This window comes from Trachymyrmex cornetzi, unplaced genomic scaffold (genome assembly GCF_001594075.2).
Source record: "Trachymyrmex cornetzi isolate Tcor2-1 unplaced genomic scaffold, Tcor1.1 scaffold335, whole genome shotgun sequence".
Taxonomy (NCBI): domain Eukaryota; kingdom Metazoa; phylum Arthropoda; class Insecta; order Hymenoptera; family Formicidae; genus Trachymyrmex; species Trachymyrmex cornetzi.
In genome coordinates this window covers 490192-512661 of record NW_017298058.1, presented here as the reverse complement: position 1 = coordinate 512661, position 22470 = coordinate 490192, and the positions used below count along the sequence as shown (strand labels likewise).

The 22470-nt window shown below is 37.9% G+C and overlaps 1 protein-coding gene across 5 annotated transcripts in view; it reads right to left on the bottom strand.

Moving 5' to 3' along the window:
* mub (poly(rC)-binding protein mub) overlaps positions 1-22470 on the bottom strand; it is a 103557-nt gene that overhangs the window by 31783 nt on the left and 49304 nt on the right. For 2 of the 5 annotated variants that reach the window (XM_018510404.1, XM_018510403.1), the window contains exon 1: positions 4198-4442. The exons of 1 other annotated variant lie outside the window; for it this stretch is intronic. The gene's annotated coding sequence lies outside the window, so the exon portion shown is untranslated. Of the gene's footprint in view, positions 1-3193; positions 3497-4197; positions 4444-22470 lie in introns of those variants that run through there. 2 more of the 5 variants (XM_018510400.1, XM_018510402.1) reach the window with 2 other exon arrangements.

Genomic DNA, 22470 nt, shown 5'->3' with positions numbered 1-22470 from the left:
CGGGGTGCCCACTACCAGCGCTATCGCATCACTCTATCCTTGTTGTTTATTAGACGAAAAACAAAGACAGAACGATTCGATAGCGCTGGTAGTGAGCTCCCCGAACGCACCCTTAGAGTATTTATTAGACAGAAAGTACGCGTCAAATATACACCGAAATGTAGACAAATTCACAAAGACCTTTATGCCTGAAAAGTTAAGAACTCTGAATATCACCTCTTTTAGCACACACGATTGGATTATTCTTCGAAAAACTAGACGCTTCAAGTAATTAGTTATAACATTTACGTACAATTTTTAAAAAAATACACAACTTATAAATACTTTCTAGAGATATTGAAGTACATGTAAGAATCTCTCATTTAATAATTTTTATATATAGGATAAGGTGATATAATTTAAAGCATGTATAATTCTGAGCAAAATAAAATTTGAATCAAATTTTTGAAGTTCAAATTTGATAATCCTTTAAGGATACCAGACAGAAAAAAATCAAATTTAACTTCGAATATTAGATTTAAATTTTAAATCTGTTTTTTTCTAGTTGAACTAGTGAAAATTTTTCGAACTTAAATGAGGATATTTGGCGAAAGCGAGAGATGTAGTACAGGAATAAAAAATAGATCTTTTATTTCGTTTATAGTTGTACCATGTTCAAAATTGTACCAACTTACTCTATTTGTTAAAATGATGAAAATTTACTCGAACACGAACGATCCATCATAGTAAAGTGTCCAGCAAAATCTGACTAGTCAATTCAAGAATATTCCAAAACATTTTAGGTAAAAAATGGCTCTTCCAGGATTTATCCATCAATATATTAATTTTCATCGATTCGTGTAACATTGCTTTTGTATTCTATAGGAATGAATTAAAATGCTAACAAATTTTAAAATATTATTCATTGCTTCATAAACAATATCAAACGAATGTTTCGTCAACACAATTTTTCTGTGTTCTATCTTTGACATTAAATTTATGGTAATTTATTGCATCTTTAAAAGAGAACATATACACAACTTTTCTTTTTATTATTTTTTTCCTTTTTTTACGCTCTAATTTTTTTTTAGAAAGAAAGAATGATAAATTCCAGGCCAGCCCTAAAATTTCAGGAATTTTCCAGAAATTTTCCAGAATATATAAAATTCCAGTATTCAAGGATATTCAAGGATCGCTGGACACCATGTAAAGCAAGCCCGTCTAATTTAATTAAGCTTAATAAGCTCCGGATCCAAAACGCAAAGCCATCGATGAAAAAAAATTCAATACGGGTAAGATTTCAAAGACTGTAAAGTGTTAATACGCATCTGAGTGACGTTTATCAACACTACACAGTCCCCGAAATTTTACCCACATTGAATGTTTTTGCGTCGATGGCTTTGCGTTTTAGCTCCGGAGTAATTGGACAGGCTTGATGTAGACCGGAAAATCATCGTGTGTATTAAAAGATATATTTACGTCACTCGGAGAGTATTAAATTCATGAAAATGAGAATTGCAGCTGTCGTTAATATCGACAACCATTTCCTTTCGAATCGCAGTGAATATCCTGATAAACATCTTTAATAGCTTATCGTCGTTCAAAGTCCCGTCTCGTTACCGTCGTTCAAGTCATTGGTCCTTTTCCGGCATCGCGCTCTCACGATGGATCGGAGAATCGCGGATCCGACGTTATCCGGTGCGGCGTCAAAAGCGAGCGATTTTTTTGCTCCGGATCGGACGTGCGATGCGGATAAGAAAACACTCGGCATTGTTCGCACGCCGGGGAGCGTGTATCGAGCGCGTGGAAAAAGGCACGCAGATGCATGCTGAGAGTCGTCGACCAGAAGCGGTACAGTCGTGGCAGTAAGTTAAGGTTGGAACAGTCCGTTTTATCTCGTCTTTTCCTTCTCCCTCTAGAATGATGCTCGATCGGTGGCGACGGCCGTCGGCATCGACTAATCCCGTTCGAATTCTCCCTCCCTCCCTCTCCCCCCCCCTCTCTCTCTCTCTCTCTCTCTGCTTTTAACTTGAAAAGAAAAGATATAATGTAACTCAAACTTTTATCCTAGATATGTGACCATACGTTCTTTATCGTAAAGGACTGTCCTTCAGGTAGCTGTCCATTAGATTTATCTACCTTTTTAAAACTTACCTTTGTGTATTCAACAATAAGCTTGTTATTGAACTCTCAAATGTATAGTCCAGTAAGATTCTTATTCTTTACTTTTGTGTCTCTTATTTTAATGATATTACGGGAAATTCCTTTCCAACTAGCATTCCAATGTCTAATGTATTAATGGACGAATATCTACGAAAACAAATTTTTAACTCTAATAGAACAATAAAGTCACAACATCAAAATAATGTCGAAATGAGTCCTGATCAAAAGTGACTTTCAATAATAAAATCTATAACTTTTGACGTCTTTTGATGTTACAATGATGACTTGTGCTTTACTATGGGAATTAATTCAAGTATACTATGCAAGAAAATTTCAAAAATAAATGCCCAGACGTCTGACAGTCACATACTAGTTTGGAAATATTTAGGTATAAAGCCCTAAAATTTTCAGGTTTGTCCTCTACTTTTTCTAAGAAAATATGATCACGGTATCTCTGTCTGCTCTTTTTAACTGAACTTCTTGCATAGTTCATCTCTTTTCTTTTTTTCTTTTTACGTTGAAGAGAAAAAGAGAAAATTAACCATGCAAGAAGTTCAGCTAATACTCGTTTCTATCAATATAGTTTAATTTTATTATCTTGGTTCAATTAACTCCATCTTTTTCTAAAGATTAGAAAAAGACGAAGAGGGAGTTAAACCATGATTAATCGACATTGGTAAAAATGGGCATAAAAACCAGATTTCTGTTTCAGATCAGGGACGTATTCTCAAAAAATCGCATACAAAAATATATGAAAATACTAAGTACAGTATACGTTACGTATATTATAGATTTTCCTAATATTTTCGTACACGATATTTTTCGAGAATAAGTTCAGACACGACGAGAAAAAAAACGAACAACACGGAAATTGAGATGTCGGAGAGTTTACACATTCGCAATCTCCCAGATTTAAATCAAACCGTCGATACACCCAGCTCGGGAACACCGGTTACATTGGCGTCGTTTAATCCGGAGTAATCTCGGACTCGTTCGCCGTTCGTATATATTGCGAACAGCGATATAGCTCGTGAAAACGATAATCACTAACCGCGAGGTTGGGTTAGCCGAAAATCGCGATACAGTTTGGCGGCAGGTGCTGGTTTAGCAACGACGTCGGTTGGGCAACAACCACATCTCTCCCACCCCCTTCCGGCCGAACGATACGATACGATACGATACAATACAATACGATTGCGACGCGAGGAACGAGCCGAGACCGAGAGAAGGCGGGTGTCGCCGGCGCGGCGATTAATCCGGATTGTCGGTGCAGCCAAGTGCAACTAAGGCTTCGACGCGAGCCGATCGTTCGATCTGGCGGCGCCCGTCGTTCCCGCCGCCTCGTATCGACTGCTCGGCACGGCCGACGGTAGTCGGCAAGCGCTCCGAGAGACACGAGCCGTCGCGCTCGTTCGACTGCGTTCGGACTTCGGACGTGCGAGAGCATGCGAGAGCACGAGACGGAGCTACGCACGCCGCGTCGATACTCAGTACTCACTCGCGCGATCCGGCGCATCGAACAGAACGAGAGAGATTATCATTGTCTCGTCGTTATCAACAGCTCGCATGGCGCGTGCCGGCAAGACTCGTCGTCGCCTTTAATCCGACGCCATGCGAGAAGAGAGTGAGAGAGAGAGCGAACGTAACAATTAAATTTTTTTTTTTTCCCTAAGAACAACGGACGGAATTCCTCTTTGTAATACAACCGCGTGTCTCCTTTCTCCACGAACTTCCGTTTTCCATCGCGGTCCTCGAGATTCGGCTCACAAGAATGCGTATGTGCAGTTCGTGGCTAATATCAGAGTCGAGGACATGCCGGCATGTCCGGTATGATGGCGCACGGAACAGCTCTCCGTCGTCGAGAGCGTCCTCCTCTTCCTCCTCGTCGCCATCGTCGTCGTAATCGTCATTGTCGTCATCGTCATCGTCGTCGACGTCGACGTCGTCGTCGGTAGTAGTCGTGGCCGCGCTCGGTCGCATTGCCTTTCGAACGGGGACGCGGGGCGCGGTCGTGTAACGCGCGGGGGGAGGGTAGAATTATTCCTAACGATTTACCTAAAATGCACACTATTCAGTCATCGGGGGGGGAGGTACAGGCGGCCTCCTCATCGATGCACACTGCACTCGGAAGCGCGGGGGAGAAGGGCGCGGCGGAGAGAGGAAGAGAAAAAACACTACACTACGCGGCACTGCGAAACTGGCACCACCTCGACGGAACGCGGTCCTCGTTCTTTTGCCTCCGGCCTACCCACCGCTCGCTTCCGACGATGCGCAGCGCTACCGTGCGTCGCGTCGCGTCTACGTCGCCGTGCCGCGACGGTGGCGCCACCGCGCCGCGCATGCTCCTGCCAGTCTTCTGCGCATCCCGACTGCGCCGACTAATCCACGGCGGGACGTTCAAACGGCGCGTGGGACGGATTACGGCTCGATTTGCGAGAATGAGAACGTTCGGCAGTATCTAGAAATATCACGCGTTTTTTCTCTTACGGATTATTTCGTTCCCAGTGTAATCCGCGAGAAACCCGAAGGGAACGCACGTGTTTACGAGGCGGAAAAAGTTACGAGATTAAGAAACAAAAATGTTTTGTCTTGTCCAAGGAAAATGTCACTCTCTGAACTTGTTCTGTGGGATTGCAGAAATGGTGATATTAAAGTATCGGTAGGATTTAAGTGTAATTAAGCGTAATTAATAATCAGTCAATCAACTGCCTTATTTGTAAGATCACTTTTTTAAATGGAGACATAAAATTCCGGGAAAAATGTTTCATTTATAATTATATATAATTATATTAAAAAATTAACATATTTTATATACAATTAAATATAATTATGTATAAAATATGTTCATTTATATAACATTTTTTCCCGGGATGTAATATTCTTGAGATTAATACTATTTTTAAAATAGTAAAATAGGAAAAGATTATCAGCGCATTGGGAACAAGAAATTATTTAAATCTTTTTTCAAGTTTTGCTTATATACAAACGTTTGAAAAGATTTCTTCCACAGGTTCTCGCAAAGTTTATAATTAACAGTGACTCACCGCATAGTAATTTGCAGGTAGTTAAAAGGTTAGAGAGATAATAGAAGCAATTGTATATACTATTTTATTATTAAAAGCATAATAATATTTTTATAATTCATATTTTAATATTCCACTTTGTTCTACTCAAATCTAATTATCGTACTTGCGTCCGACGTTTCACGTTACTTCTATTACTGGATTATCTCGCGTGTTCCAAACAATTCGGTCAAACGCATTGTACGCTGCTAATTGTTTCGTATGCCCACGCCACATTACCCGCGAATGGATCTAGCTGACGTTCAACGAAAACTCGATTACCACGTTTTCCAACTCGTTCTCTCTAGTAATTCAACTTTCCTCCGGACTTGAAGGACGGTCGGTTAAATAGATCGTTCGCCGAAGGCGTAAAAGTGAATGTTATCGAATCAAACTTAATAATGAAAGGGAGAATAACTCAAAGAACGACACATTAACGGAAACAACGTGAAATAATCTCGGCAACGGATTCTTTTCTTCTATCGACAAACCGTGTGAAGTGCTTTTCCATAAAGATAAACGCAAGAATGTTTCAAAATACATCAGAAAGAAAATTCTTCCTTACGTTGGCCTCGAGCATTTAAAGAGAAAGTTCAAAACAAAAAAGATTTCAAATTGTTTTGTTTGAAACGCGGGCAGTAACGATGAAAAAAAAAATTTCATTTTAGGTAAAAATAAACTTTTTGTTTTTATTTCGAACGAATCGTTTGCACCCCTGCTGCAAGTAAAGTGTTTTTGTTGTAAACGAAATCGTTTTTGCCTGTATACTCTCCACACAAAGCGATTTTACTTAAAACCAAAACTTGATTTTCCTGATTTAGCTTGTTTCGTATTCAAAATTTATCATACTTAAAAAAGCAAGCGTGGCAATTTCTCAACATAAACACGCGAGGTCAAGAGATCAAAGAAGACGCGGCACGCGTTTCCATCGCTAATCTAGTTTTGGTAACTGAATTTGCATCGTTTATCTAAAAAGAAAAATCTTCTTTTTCATGGGAAATTAGATACAAACGCTGTTTATCTTGCTCTGAAAAACTCTCGAACGGCCATTACGATTACAATGGTATGCCACGGATACTGATACAGGAAATTTAATTATCATTTTAGGCGGCGTGAGAAGCAATTATTGGAAATTTAATTTACGATCGCGAATAGAATCTTTCTAAGAAACGACGGTAACCACTAATATTACTTCAACGTTCGTTATATGAAAGAACGAGCTCATTAGAATCCCTTTTACATGATTACCTATTTTCGCTGAGTATGTACTCTTTCTGTTTCTCCAACGCGAGTCAAATAAAATTCATGTGAATTTGTGAAGGTTGTTATAAAAACATGAGAAAATGTTACAGCACTTTACACGAAATAAAAAACTATCGAGAAACATTTTTATTTGTTGTAACAAACTTCTGCCGTTTATAACTAAGCTGTATTTAATAATTGCATTTAATAATAACTAAACAACTAATTAAAATTCTAAAAAAAAATCTATTTGAAATTTAAATGAAATATAAATATAAACGTTAAATTGTATGCGCGCGTGTGTATATTTGAGCGTTTTAATTAATTTGCTAAATAATATGTAAGACGGGAAATGTAAATAGACTTGTTTATTGTTCAAATTAGTGCCAACGAAACAGATATTAAATTTTTCGTTATTAATTTCCTTAATAAATTAAAACAAATATTGACTAATTATTTTTAATTCAGACGGATTGTTGGTTTTTTTTTTTTATGAAAAGTGTGCTTCTAAAGTAAAATTTTTAATTTTGAATCTACATCGTTGAGAGGAACGTATATCTATATTAAGAGGGCGTTCGTGAAATATTCGTTTTATTGACAAATTTCGAATAAATACGCGCTTATTTCTGTATATGTTCCCCTCAAATTCCGCACAGAAACATATATCATAAAAAAGCAGCAATCTGTTTCGATATGAGCGATCAATATTACATGGTTAATCGAGAACATCCCCTGTGCAAATATTAATATAGATATAAATCAATTCATGGCGCGTTTTGTAACAGATGTGTACAAGTGGCAAATGAAATAGTATTCAGTAAGCCAGAAAGAGTTGCTATTGTTAACAATCTGGGCCAATTATGGCATAATCTCGAGTTCTTTGAATGCGCTGATTCGCACAGAAAGAAAAAGCCGATAGATCGAAGCAAGCAACCGTCTGTGTTGCATACTTCAGCAGAACGGAGGAGAAATAATTACTAAGGTAAGATTGACTAGAGTGCGCGATTTTATTTTGTTAATTGGCCAAAGCTAAGGGCATGGCGATGCACTAATGAAGACCCCCATAAGAACATCGTTTGCATCGACAAAGCTCCCTTTGCAAATGTTTACATAATCGGTGGAATAGGGCCACGTAAGCGCCAGCATGAATAATTTATTTTATTACTGGCAGGCAATTCAAAGTAATGTTCGTAAATGTAAGTGCTTCATAAAAGCAAAGAAGCAACCCAAGTGACGTCGATGCAGGCGAGATTGGTCATGAAAACCGAATTGTTAGATTTGTTCTGTATCGAATTGTGACGTCCCAAATTGGTCTTTATTTCACATCGATTTAAAAGAATAGACCGAACATTGAAAAAAAGGAAGGAAGTTATGAAATAATTCTTATTTTATTCGAAATCTCTTCTCAAACTGAATATTAATTGCATACTTCAATCGATACGTCTAAATTATTTCAAGTCATTTGACCTGTTATAAGACTTTGGATTAATTATATGATGATATTAAACGATAGATTACAAGATTAGATTTTTTTCTTGATTCTGCGCTTCAAATACATAATTTAATCAAAGAACAAAAAGTTTACCATTTAATAATTAAAAAATGATAAATTTCTTATGAAAATCAATGCTTTTGTGCAGTAATTTATTTATTATTTTTTTCCTCTGCATCTTTTTCTCTCTCTCTCTCTCTCTCTCTCTCTGTCTCTCTTTCCGTGTTCTCGTATAGTCACTGCTCTATCCATTACGCAATTAAGCGCCTTAGAGGATTACGGAATGAGATAGGTGACTTGAAGAAACTCGCCAACATTATACAATTATAGTGGACTAGGTGGATATATCGTGTTTCTGTCAGAAAAGGTCATCGCTGATGATCAAACGCCTAATGGAGTTTCCTGCGATCGAGAAAGGGTGAAAGTATTGCGCAGGCGACGTTATTGGATTTCAAGTTTCACTCGAAGAGATTCCACCGTTAGATGCTTGAAACGTTTGTCTAACTAGCGTCTCCTAGGGAATTTATCTACTTAAAATGTAAACTAAGTTCGAATCGGAACTCACAGAACCACGCGCGTTGAAAGAAGATTAATCCAATCAGTTTAAATTCGGTTCAAGTTTCGCGCGTTGATACTTAGAGCGAAATTATTACCTTCCACGTTTTATCCACCCCATTTTTCTGACACTAATCTACAGACTTGAGAATTTTTAACGGAATTTCTTAGAAGAAGGTGATCGTCGATGCTTGTAACGTCTCCTTGCAAAATATCTTCTGTAATTTGCCTTGCAAAATATTTATACCGAGGATTAGGTGTCAGTGACAAGCGTTGCAAGAGTTACGAGTGAGATCACGATGCGACGTTGGAGGATGCAGACGACGCCTTCGGCCTCAGACGAGGTTGAAAGAGACTTTAGGGTTGACGGAAATGAGGCACCGCTCGGTGTCGCGATAAGATCTCGACGTGAACGTGGTTCGAGGGTAATTCCCCTTCCGTAAAAATGGAGGAACACGGTGTCGAGATAAGCCGCGCGGTTATTGAATTTCTTTATGCATGGTGGTTGGGATTCTAGATAATAAATTGTACCTTAGTAATAAATGCATTTTTAGTTGTTCCTTTTTCTTTAATCTCTTCTCTTTTATTCGTCTATAAATATATTCCATAATTTCGTTTAAAGAGCGAAAGATATTAGAGTCAAATGCAAAGGGGGCAAACACGAAGGACAGACTCACAATCGGCAGTTAAATTTGTAACAAAAAGGATGATTTAAATTTTTTGTTAATTGACACAAATATAAGGATTAAATAATCGATTGTAAAGTCCTCAGTGGAAATATTTATTGAGAATGTTCAGAAAATAATTCGCGATGAGGGGGAAAGAGAGTTTTCAAAGCTCACTTCCCGATACGCATGAGCTGTCTCAAAGCGATTTAGCGAAAACGACAGTCATTGTTTTGTTACCATTCGTGCGATTAATCGCAATGGTGCGGTGATATCGTTGGGACACGCACAGAGGAAAGAGAGGTAACTACGAAGTCTCTTTCATTCCGGGGACCTATTATTCTTTGGTCTCCGCTCTTTCGTCTTTCTTGTTTCTACTCTCCTCTTATTTTGTTTTGTTTTGTTCTTGCTTGATCCCTTCGTCCCTCATTTCAGTGTACGTTCACCAAACCTTGTTCCGCCCTCTGTTACTTTGACCAAACAGAGTTAGTTTAACCAAGCTAACTCGTTGGAACAAACCTTTCGTGATGTCACCTCGATCCATCCTTGTCCCAAGTGCTTCTAATGAATTTTAAATTATCCAGTAACTAAGTTAATAGTCGCGGTTATCGCCATTATATAACATGATCTTAATTCTGGAAGAATTAAAATTAATAAACCGATATGACGATTTTATTTACGTTAAATGCGTAATATGGACACGTCTGGCGAGGAATAAAGATATCTATTCGGTAAAGCCTCAATATGTTTTTGGTTTTGCGACGACAGTGCTATAATTTCATGCTAGTTACCGTCGAATCTTTTTAGATAATCCGGAAGGTAATCTAACATCTCTCTTTTAGAGGTTTGCCGCGTTCTCTCGCATGAGCGAGCAGATCCATAATTGGACGAAACCCATCGCCTGGATATGATGGATCCTGCGGGTTCTGGTCCGGCGATTATTAATATCGCGGTCATCGAAATTGATTCGTTACTGGGAGCCAATGACGTCGTCATACAAAACAACCGCATGTACCTTTCTATATCTGTCTACTAAACTATCGAGCTATTTCTTTCGCGTACCATCATTATATAAACTGACCTCGAATGCAGCATTAATTCTAAGATACCTTATCGGAAACTGTAATATTTTGAATCTAAGGCCGACATTTATATAGTCCATTCTTATTTTAAGACAGTCCTATGTAATGGCTAAAGCTTAAGATATTTGAATAATATGGCTCTATGATTTATTAAATTTTAAAATAGTTTTAAACATAAGAATGAGTTATAAATATTGACCAAAAGCGGTACAATAGTTATCGAGTGCTATATTATCGATTAAAATTGTCCAAACTGATATGATGACCCGCGTTATGATTAAATTTCATCGTTCAAATCGATTTTCCAGAACAAATTGGTGTTCGGGAAACCGCAACGAAATCAAGCGCCATCCATTCGAAATGAAGCATAAAATTGTTCACGTTATTTGTTGTATTATTGTCAATGATTTGATGATTGCGGAAGTTTAATTTAGCCCATTAAGTACATGCATATGCATGCCGAATGCAGTGAAATACAATGTGATTACTCTTATACATGTAGATGTGGGAATGAGGGATGTAACGAAGATACCCCATCGAAATTCGATATCTAACGTTTATATTTAGAGGTACTCTTAGTTGATTCTTAAGACAGTTTGAGTATAATCTTGAAATGTCATGAACCAATCAGGGAGCCGTACTGTTAGCTTCTTGTTACTTAGACGGTCTTGAAATATAAGCATGAATACCGGCTTTAGAGTAATCGGAAAAGTATTAAATTAATCCTTATACGGCACGGTACTATTCTGGGTAGGTCTACTTCATGTCCAACCGATTTCTGTTCGTGCAAATTTCTCGCAAGTTCGACAAATTAAATTATATAGTACATTTTATTATTTTCCAAAATGAAATTAAAACATTTGTTTTAGTAAGTTGAAAGTATGTGCATGATTTTTTTAGATTTTTTGAAATATTTTCAATATGTGACAAAATGTGTGTGTGTGTGAACACAGATTCAAAATACCCAGAATTGTACCCATAAAGCACCATTTTGTGCTTCGTACCGTAAAGGTTAAGCATATATGAATCTAAAGATGTAAGTATAATATAATCAACATAAGTATTTTATCTTCAAGCATTTATGTTACATGGCTTCCATAATAGTCGACCTTCTTGCTCGTTTTCTCTTCTACGAACCTCTCCGCAGCCAGTCCCTCATTGAAATAATTAAAGCGGCATTTATTCCCGTTGTGCTGTCCTATTCGGGATGATAATTGACATCGACTGTTATCGTCGCGTTAACGCCGTCGAAAGTTCACCTTGGATATGAAAGTTTGCGGGATAACTTGCCGCGGTGTGCCGCATTTAATTGCAAATTTTCCTAGTTAGCGCCAACGCTGTCTGTCGTCTGATGCGCAATCTTGCGAAATTCGATCAAGAACATAATTCGCTAACTACACAAATGTGATGAAGAGAGAGAACTCTCTCTCTTTATTAGAATAAGTTATATAATTTACACTTGTGTGAGAATCGAAGAGCTCGTAAACAAGATTTTGATCGGAAAGATGATGATAATATCGTTCTGATCAATATTCGATATTAAATCGTCCGATGTTGAATGCTGGAATGTAGGAAAAACTCGAAAATGTATTATTAACGTGAAAAAAGCGGATAGAATACATATATATATGCGAGATCCCGTACATAATATAATAGCAACGGATGTTTCGGGGAAAATGAAGACGAGATTCCGCGTCTCCTCGCGTTGAATATATAGACGTGGTGTTCGATGGCGGATTAAACTGACAGTCGGAATGGCATTAGCGGATACGTCGTTATTCAGGCTCAGCGGTACTTACGTCTCGTCATTACCGCCGCGGGAATCTCGTAACCAGGAACGATAGAACGAGGAGAGAACGATGGACAGGGGGAGGAAAGGGGACGAGAGCTGAACCGATGCGATTGAATAGCTCGGCGACAATCGGGTCTGTCACAACGTCGCCTGGGAAATTGTGACAATGTAATAAGATTAATAAGTGATAAGGGAACTGTCCGTGTCGCCGAGTTCATTGTCGAGCTGGGCATTGAGATACTTCGACGGGCACAATCGCCTCGCGTTTATAGAGAGTTAAGACGTAATGAAATTTGACTCGCGAAGAGTCGGCGTGGCATCGGTTTCCACGGTACGTATTGTACCAAGCTGGAAATTGATGGCTAGTTAAAAGTACGAACTGATATTCGCGTGGTGCTCGATGAGTTTGCTCTCGTCTTCGTTGATAACGACGTCACGAATTATTGAAAAAATACGCGCGGACGAAACGGTCGGTTTGTTTCGCTCGTATCTTCTTTGTGTTCTGTATCCTTCGACGATGCTCCGTGAATGCTACCGGAGCTACGCTCTGGATCATATTTCATTTCTCGCAGAAACTGCGAAGCGGCACTTTCCGATGAATCCAATATACCCGCGATACGCGCACGCAGAATGCTCGCTCTCGCATAAACCATCGCCCGTATCTTTACATACGTTCTCGGTTATATCCACGGAAACGTATCCTTTCAACCTTCATCCCGAGGAATTTGATCGAGTTATTAAATTCTCGTATAGTTTGTCATTCTGAGGAGACAAAAAAGCGTACACACGTTATACATACACGTTCGCGTAATAACTTTCCGTTGATAAAGTTTGCAATGGTTCGCTACAATTGCCTTGTTCAACTGGATAATCGTGGCTGCAGGATGTAATTACACACCAAATTTATCAGTGATACAATGTGAATAATCATTAAGAGATTGCGGCTTAGCAGAAAAAAAATGATTATGCTGAAATATTTAAAAAATTTGCTGAAATATAGAAAAGCTAAATATAGATCTAAAAATAATCTTGTTGGATCATCAAAATAATTATGTAAGAATTTTAAGCATGATAAGTAATGCTACAAGAAGTTCTAATAACCTGCAGTTTGAGCATTCTAATTAATTATTTTGAAAATACGAAAGGTGATGTAAAAGGCGAATAAGAGTCAATAAACTATAAAAAGTCTACATTTTTTGTTCGTTTAACAAAAGTTTAATAAAATAGAAGGTTTTAAAGCCAGCCGAGTCCAACACCAGTTGACATTGTTTGTGAAATCTTTATTATAATAAACTGTACGTTTCGATGTAGTTACGAATATATGATATATTCGTAACAACATTTAACTATTGATAAGGATCCAATACACGGATCGGAACGTATAGTTTATTATAATAAAGATTTCACAAACAATGTCAACTGGTGTTGGACTCGACTGGCTTTAAAACCTTCTATTTTTATTCACACGAGTCAATTACTTAAGGATCTTATATTTCAATAAAATATTAAAAAACAGAAGAAAATAAGATAATTAAACACTACAGATTACAAATTACATGTGTTGGGCTTATATCTAGACACCCCTATTAACCTGGATCCCCCACCATCGAAAATCAAGTTCGCAATAGGTCAAAAATTTAGTGCTAATTAGGTGCTAATTTAGTACCCTATTCCGAAATTTAGTGCTCAAACCGTTGAGCAGTAATTAAAAAAAAATGGAGGCTGAAACATGTAATTTGTAGTTTGTGGTGTTTAATTGTCTTATTTTCTTCTGTTTTTTAATATTTTATTAAACTTTTGTTAAACGAATAATGAATAGACTTTTTATAGTTTATTGATTCTTATTAGCCTTTTACATCACATTTCGTATTTTGAATATTAAGAGTCCTTTAATTATTTTGATGGTTCAATAAAATCATTTTTATGAGATCTGCATCTATAGCTACATTTTTAGATACTTCACATTAGAAATAGTGTCTACATGGTCGTATTACTTACATTTCTAGCTGAAAATGAATAAATCAGGATTTTCTGGTTAAATCTATTATAATTCTAGTTGAGATAACCAAAATACTGATTGATATGATTAAAATCTTTTGGTTCGTTTATTTTCTATTAGAAATTTTTCTCGGTTTTCAGTAAAACTATTCTTTCCGTATTAAATATAAAGAGCACTTAGATTTTCGTTAAGAAAATATCAGCTCTAAATCGGTCGAAGAGTTCATCAATAAGTTTAGACGGAAGGATAATACTCTGTACCGAAGTTATCGATGAGAGGGGAGTTATAATGTATATATAACTCATTCACCAACCTATAACGATATTGAAATTGTTATAAGCATCTCGCGTCGGATAAACGGACCGCTTTTCCGAGCATCATCTTCGAGCATCTGCCACAAGACATTGCTCTTCGAGTTCGCAGCTGGTGATAATCCCGGCTGGCGAATATCCGCATTGTGGTTCGTGAGGGTCGAATTTGCGAAAGCTTCGCAAAGCTACGTCCATTCGCGCTAAAACTGCTCAGAAAAATGTAGGAAAGGGAAGAGGAGAGAGAAAAAGGGCAACGAAAGATCTAAGAAGAAGGCCGGAAAGTTCGCAAAAAAGATTTCGGTGCTTTCCGGCCTCGGACAGGTTTTGACTTGGATATCGAGGCCGAGGACTTTGGCTTATCTCCTTTGGCGAAGAATAGACGGAACGAGGACGAAAAAGCGAGGAGGTTGCGACGGCTGGAAGCAGAAAATTCGGAGGTGGGAAATGAAGATGCCTCTAGCTGTCTATAATGCTTCGGCTGAGACGACAAAGTGGAGGTTTCGGAAATCGAAAAGTCGAAGATGAGGGTGCAAACGACCGCATATTGATTTACAGGGTGGAAACGCGCGCTGCGTTATTTACGAGTTGTAAAAAAACCCTCCGGAACACCTATGTCCAATTTTCGCGCGTAACTTTATATGAAACAGCAATTCAACAGAATCAAGCGAAATTCAATCAATTAATCAAGCGAGAGGCTAAATGTAAAATATGAGAGCGAGACGTTTCCTCTGCAAAAACTCCAATTGAAAAGGCAAAGTATATTTAATTGTAGAGCGTCAATTATAATAAAATTTATCTTTATTGCGCAAAGTGTATAAATTACCACTTTCTGTGAAAATATGAATAAAAATTCAAGGATTCCAAGATTAAATATAATATTTTACAAAAATAATTTCTTTATAAAGCAACGAACAATTTAAAAAACTGCAAATCTCTTTTATCTCTTTCTATTTTTAATAGGTATATTAGGAACCAAATATGGTAGTTTCTAATATTTCTTAAAGACTATTTTATAACGTCGAATAAGATTCATTTCCTTCTCATTTTTTCCCTTCTCCTTTTTTAATAGAAGGGGGCAAAACTTTTTGATTGCTAAAACTATACAATCACAAGGCTAACACGGTTGTTTTAATTGCAATTAGTACGTGTGCTGGCTACTGTTTTTGATGTTATCGCGGAAATACTAGTAATTATGTAAAATATTATCGGCGCAATTTACGCGTACTGAAGCTTTAGCTCTCAACGCTTGTTAGCACGATTCAGTTTAGCGTAGGTACTTCGCACACAACACGACCTCTTGACTATATCGTCTGCAAAGTTTCAGGCACATGCTCGTTACAGGTGAGCAGGGAATGTGGAAAGCTGGGCACTGCCAACCATGTCACGCGAATTATGCTCTCCTACCAACCATGACATTCCTAGTGAATATAAATTAATCAATTTAATCCTTAACTGTGTTCTGTAATCATAAGTATCCGCAATTAGCTGCTACGGATGTATTTGTACCAGCACAAAATATCGCTATTGTTTCTTCAAACACCAGACACTTTGACAACGATAATGACGATAATGCCTTTGATAACAACGGATCTTTGAAGTGAACGTTTACGTGGATAAAGGAAACGATAAGCGATGAATTTTGATTTCATTTTTCCGCCTCTCGTTGGTATTTACAAGTTAAACTTTAACTCTTCGGCATATCTAAAATTTAAGATATTTGCGATCAAACGTTCTTCCGTTCTTTCGACGATACAACTTCGGAATTGGGTTTTGCAGTAGCCTGGTTTCGCGCGATAACGTTGCTCAAAGAGATTCGATTCGGCGCACCATACATTCCTTCGATCCCTGTCTCTCGCACTCTTCTTTCATCCGCAAGAGCAAAAGTCCACGTTTAGAGAAGGATTTTGTGTAAGGCGAAATAATGGAATCGAAATCGACTCCAATTCTTTGACGATTTCTAAAAGGAGGTAGGAAGAAACAACGGTGGCAAGATTTATTTTTATTGTTCTAAATTCATTCTGCTGCGTAATCAAACATATTGAGAGAATCAAAACAATCGTTTTGCTTCCGGTGAAAAGTAATCAGATAATATCACGCAGGCATTGAAAGTAATCAGCAATTAATTTCCGCGTTCAAAATAAAGACTTCGCAAGCGATACAAAGCGTTCGACGGTTGTTGATGCCTGATCAAAAGCGTCATAGTTTGCCTGTCCATGACATTAATTTGATCACACGTAGAAGCGAAAAAAGATGAGAGTATTCAAAAGCGTCATAGTTTGCCTGTCCATGACATTAATTTGATCACACGTAGAAGCGAAAAAAGAGTGGAAAGAACTAAAAATTAGACGGAACACACACTGATTAATATAAAAGAATCTTATAAATAATCAAAAGTAATCCTTCAAATTTGCTCCGCCTGTTCATATCGTCTGACAGATTTCCAAGCGAATAAATGAAAATCCCGCTTATTGAGAATTCCACATATTGACAGATTACATGCGAAAAAGTCTCAGAGTAAAAAGTTTTTCTTCCTTCTGAGGTAAAAAGCAACGTTTTGTAAATATTATTGTGCTACACGAAAAACGCATTCGCGCTCGTAATTTTATATTTTTCATAAAATAGTTAAAAAATGATAACACATCCCCTTGTTCGAATTTCTAAAACTTAAAGTGTAACTTTAACTCTGAAAACCGTTTCTTGGTCGTAAAGATAGATTACCTCAACTAAAACTTCCACAACTACAGGTTTCTCATAAATTAAATGCATGTCAGCAGCAAAGATTACTGAATATTTTGCGCGCATACTTTCGTGAATAGCTTTTTTGAAAGGGTCTCCGCGAATCTCGTGTAGTTGGCCCCAAGCGATGCCGGGAGATTTCCCGGGGAAATGAAACCAGTAACAAATCATCAAACGTTACAGGCTCCCCTCGAGCCCGATGCACATTCAATTCCGGAGCCAGTCGTTGTCAAATCCGTCGATTTTCCCTACTCTCTCGCATATATAAGGGCGTCTCGCCGGTGTCGGGAAGGGGTCTGGGATCCCGGCGACAAATCACGCACGACGCCCTTCAAGTTTCGCGAAGCGTACGTAAAATGTACGCGAGATAACCGACTGTCTGCTCGGGTCTGCCTGACGTTTTTATCTGGCAGCTGGTGTCTCCATGAAACACGGAGAGGATGTCCGAGGATGTTTACGTGAACGCGCTTTTGTCAAAAAGCGTCACTCTCCCTCTCCCCCCCCTCCCTCCTTCACTTCTCTCTCTTCCCCCCTCTCTCTCTTCCTCCCTCCCTCCCTCACTCTCTCTCTTTTTCTCCTTCCCTCTCTCCCTCTTCTCCTTCTCTCTCTCTCTCTCTCTCTCTCTCTCTCTCTCCCTCCCCTCTCTTTCCCCGAAATCCCGTTCCATTTTTGCAGTAATATTGCGCAGTGATCACTTCTGTACACCCTTGCATTCGGCTTTCTTTCGATACACGACGGAGTTCACGGTAAATCCAACGTTATTGATTTGCGTTCGGAGAACAGCACGGTTGCTGATGTAACTAGTTTGTCATATATAAATTTATTGATTTATAAATTCATAGAAATGATGAAAAATCTTATTATTTGTCGTATTGAAGCTATATCGATTCAAATTAACAAAACTGTCGCTATAAATTACTTAAGTGGAAAACATTCCTCTTCCTCTTCAAGTCATTGACTCGGTTATTGCTTCGCGATATGTCGCACACTGTACGCTCTTATATTGAAAGTATAGTGAACAAAGTTTCAAGATTGATAAACTTGTCGCTACTAAAAAACGAACGAGACAAGTAAACCAACAAAGTTCATCGTGTACTACACACACCGTTATGTTATAAAGTTTGGAGAGAGGAGAGAGAGAGAGAGAGAGGCACGTTCTTTTTCCATATATATATATATACTAACTTCTCAAATAGATGCCAGCCGGCAAAGCTTTTTCACAGTATATGTAGAATAGATCGTAGTTTTCCTCTTTCTTTTCTTATTCGACGCTAAGAACCCTCCCGGATCCGGAAATGGGATGCCTCTTGTCGCGATGGCGTGAAAGTCGCCGTGAAACTTTGAATTTGCAATTTACCTCCGGAAGGAGGCCTTCTCTCCCTCAGTCGCTCTACCTCCTGCGAAGCGAATTCGAATTTGTACAAGAAAGATTTACCATGTAAACAGAATTACGAACTCCGCCGGGCGCGCGGATACGATGACGCGACGGGTTTTTCGTACTTCGCTTACGTCGCGCGAATTTTTCAGATGAATTTAACGTGGCAAGGAGCATTAAGTAACAGAAAATACGAAAGAAGAATTCACAGATCAACAAACGTAATAATAATTTCAGTAATAGTACGGTTTATCGGATTAACTTTTTTTTTGCTTCAACGTATCAACGACGTCTCTTTGTTTTTTTCTAGTTTTGCAAGTGATTTACGATAACAAATTAATTTTGTAAGTAATTTCCTAATGATAATTACATTAGCCAATATAATACTGAATAAGCTCTTATATTAATTATTTTCAAGAATAGATATTAAATTGGTGACGTTTATGATTGGTAACGGGAAGCTGATGAAGTTTGACATTAATTGTATCGTGATACGTATAGCCTGCGGAAGCAATATAATCAGGGTATCATACACTCGACATATGTGTAAAAGGTATAGGGCAATATATAGGCGAGGCACATATGAGACCAGGACGGAGTGGCTATAGTGGCTAACACAGAATACTCCGAACTTCCGAGAATTTCACCGCTTAATTAATACAAGCGAGTTACGTTGCATGTAATACATTTCATTCTTGTTCATAAGTCAAATTTTGTATTTTGTCAGACATTATTAATAAGATGCGATGCAATTTTCCATATTAATATACAGAAAAAGAAATCAAAGTATGAATAAATCTCAAAATGTTTCATATTTCAACTGTAAATACAGTAATGAGAAGTTGTAAACTTCATCTTTATAGAAATCGCAAATAACGGATCATTTTAATCGATCGTGATTGCAATTTAATTTCAAGATACGATGAAGTGGTTTCACGGATTGCGTACTGCAATGTCAGGTGGAGGATCATCGGTGGGGAGATCGGATGCCGCAGCATCCGAACTCCCGAGAATTCCATTGCCTGATTGATATGTGTCAAGCCTGCCGCATGCACCATTGCCTCGCGGCCAATACCCGACGGATTGCACACGCCACGTTATAGTCATATCCCCGTATCACGAATCGCATTAAAGCCCTGGCAATCAGATTCGAGCGACGCGCGTAGCCGCGAAATGCGAGCCAAACTAATCGCGATGGATCCCGAAAATCCTGAAAATCCGAACATTTTCCGCAAAATCGGTGTCAACCGCCACTCAATTTGGAGCGTTTGCGACGAGAGAAATATCTTTTATTCGTGCTAAAACAGATAAAAAGGAAAAAATCAAAAACCGTTCACGCGATTACAAAATTTGATAATAAATCCTTTTTACTCATATTCTCTTTACATTTACAAAAAAAATGTATCGAACTATTTATTTTAATATCTTTCTTTTTTATTTTTTTGATGCCGCGTGATCTTTATATCTGTATAAACATGATTATTTAAAAAAAAACTTAGAGACGCATTATGGATGTTAGAAGATAAAAATACGTGTTTCAAGAGATCGGATTTTCACTCGCATAAAATGCCTCGAGCACAGTTAAACGCATATAATATTGTATTGACCTAAACTCTGATCTGAAAAGTCGCGAAATACGTTCTAAATCATGTCTCTTGCAAGGAGAAAGATGAAAGCGAGGGAGAGAGAAACATGATAATAGAGATAATTAGAATAAGATAAAATAAATAGTAGGCGAGAGGCAATAATAGACATGTGGAAAGAATTACGTGTACCTACCCAAATAGAACACAGATGTCACAGCAATATCATAAAGACATCATCATGACCTTATTTGTCACTTATAAGTTCACTTTTAAGTATCAAATGACGTGTCGTGATGACGTCCTATGATATCCTTATGACTTTATTACGACTCTTCTACCTGGATATTACGGCTGTGATAACATAAAAAAACAGGTACTGTGATAATATACTTAAGACGTAAATAAGATAGAAGAGCGATAATAAGAATAGAGAGACAAGAAGTAGTTAACAACAAACAATTAAAATAGGAGTGTACGTGAGAAAGATACGAACGAATGAGTAATGTAAGAACAAAGTTTGTAAACCAAGTTCTTGGCTTTATAAATACTGAACAGAAAAATTGTATTCTAATCTTTATACCTTCTTCGTGTCCTTTGTATCGCGGAATTTTGAAAGAAAGAGTTCCCGTACATGTTCTCCGCGACAATCGCAGGATGCGGAACAGAATAACCGACCATAGCGAATCCCGGTAAACCCTATTACGGTCGTCAACGGCACGGAGATCGAGAGGGAGAGCGATAAAGAAGGCCATTCCTCGAAATCCTCTAATGGTGAGAAAAGTTTACGGTCAGCGGAAATGAAAATCTCGGACGGCAGTATCGACTCGCTCCGCCTCCTCGTTCAACCACCCTCTCCTCGTCTTATCCCTTGTACGTTACATACGTTACGACGATGTCGAGCGTCGATGCATGTGCATTTGTGTGTGCATGCACATATGTACCTTACGCAAACACGCCCTCCACATCTCGGAGCTGTTTGGCCTCGGGCTAAGAACGAGACATAGACAAGGAGAGGGGAGGCGAGGGCACATAGTCGAGGGTGAGATTGACGTGGGCGTTAACTGCCAGGATGTTTTACCTTTCGCACGGTCTTATAGACGGTAATTTATTTCGCTGTTCACTCCCCCTTCTCCTTGAGCTTCCACTTCACCAGGTAGAACTAACTGGCTGCGGCTGAATTCGCCCCCTTATCAATCGTGGGAGCATTGCAGCTTTTGTCCCGACTTGTCGTTTAGGAGCACGATCTTTCCATAACTCTTGCACACAAGGGCGTTTTCAAAAGAGCGCTCCGCGATTAGGGCAACTCCGGTGTATACGGCACCCCTATCAAAAACTTAATTTATTAAGTATTATTTACTATGTTTAAAGTAAACGAACTATTAGGTGTTAAACTTAATTCCTGCCGTTTTTCGTCTCGAAAATTGATTTGTTCCGAAGGGAAATACCTTAATCAAAGTATTATTAATAAAGTATTATTAATTAGTAATAAAGTAGAAGATGGAGGAAATTACTTTGATTAAGGTATTCATTCATCTTCCCTTCGAAACAAATGAATTTTGGAGACAAAAAACGGCAGGAATTAAATTTAACACCTAATATATCAGTAAAAACTTTGTACTATCTACTATTATGAAAAAAAAATTAGAAATCTGAAATATTTATATTTCGTATTAAAAAATGAACTTTTTTAAACCCTTGCATTTTTGCTGTATATTCCATAGAGGTGGAATATATGGCTACTCATAGGGAGAGGGGGAGGATGTATGGCTCATAAAAAATTTACAAATAATGCATATAAATAAGACGTAAAATGACACAATAACTTATAAAATGCGTTTATAAAGTTTTATTAAGGAATAAAAATGATAAATATGTATATGAAGTAATAAGTAATAATTACAATCTTCCCAGATGTATTACAAGTGTTACGACATGAGGTACATATTTCATATAATGCGTTTATTGTATTTAGTGCACTGAATTCGAAACTGGGATATACAAGACAACAAACTAAACAAAGAATACAAGAGCAAAGTACTTGTATTTTGTTATACAACATGCTTTACTATTTCTCTACACTCATGTATCACGAAATAACCACAAAGTCTTTTGCACGTCCTACAGTAATCATTTTATGTAGATTATAATTTATGATGGCGCTACTTAACACAGTGACAAATTATTGTGACAACTCACAATAATTTTATTAATATTAACAGTAAGAAACTGAAAAATCATAACACAATACTAATGTAACATAAAGGCATGTAACAGAGTAGTTGCGGGAAAATTACCCTACTACTTCTATTTTTTCTGACTTCTGCGGCGTAAATCCCAGCGCGATATTTGTCGGAGTTACCCTATACGGTTTCGTATTCAGTTCTATATAAAAATGCGCTCCCGTGAGCGCGTCTCTCAATGAAGCCAGTAA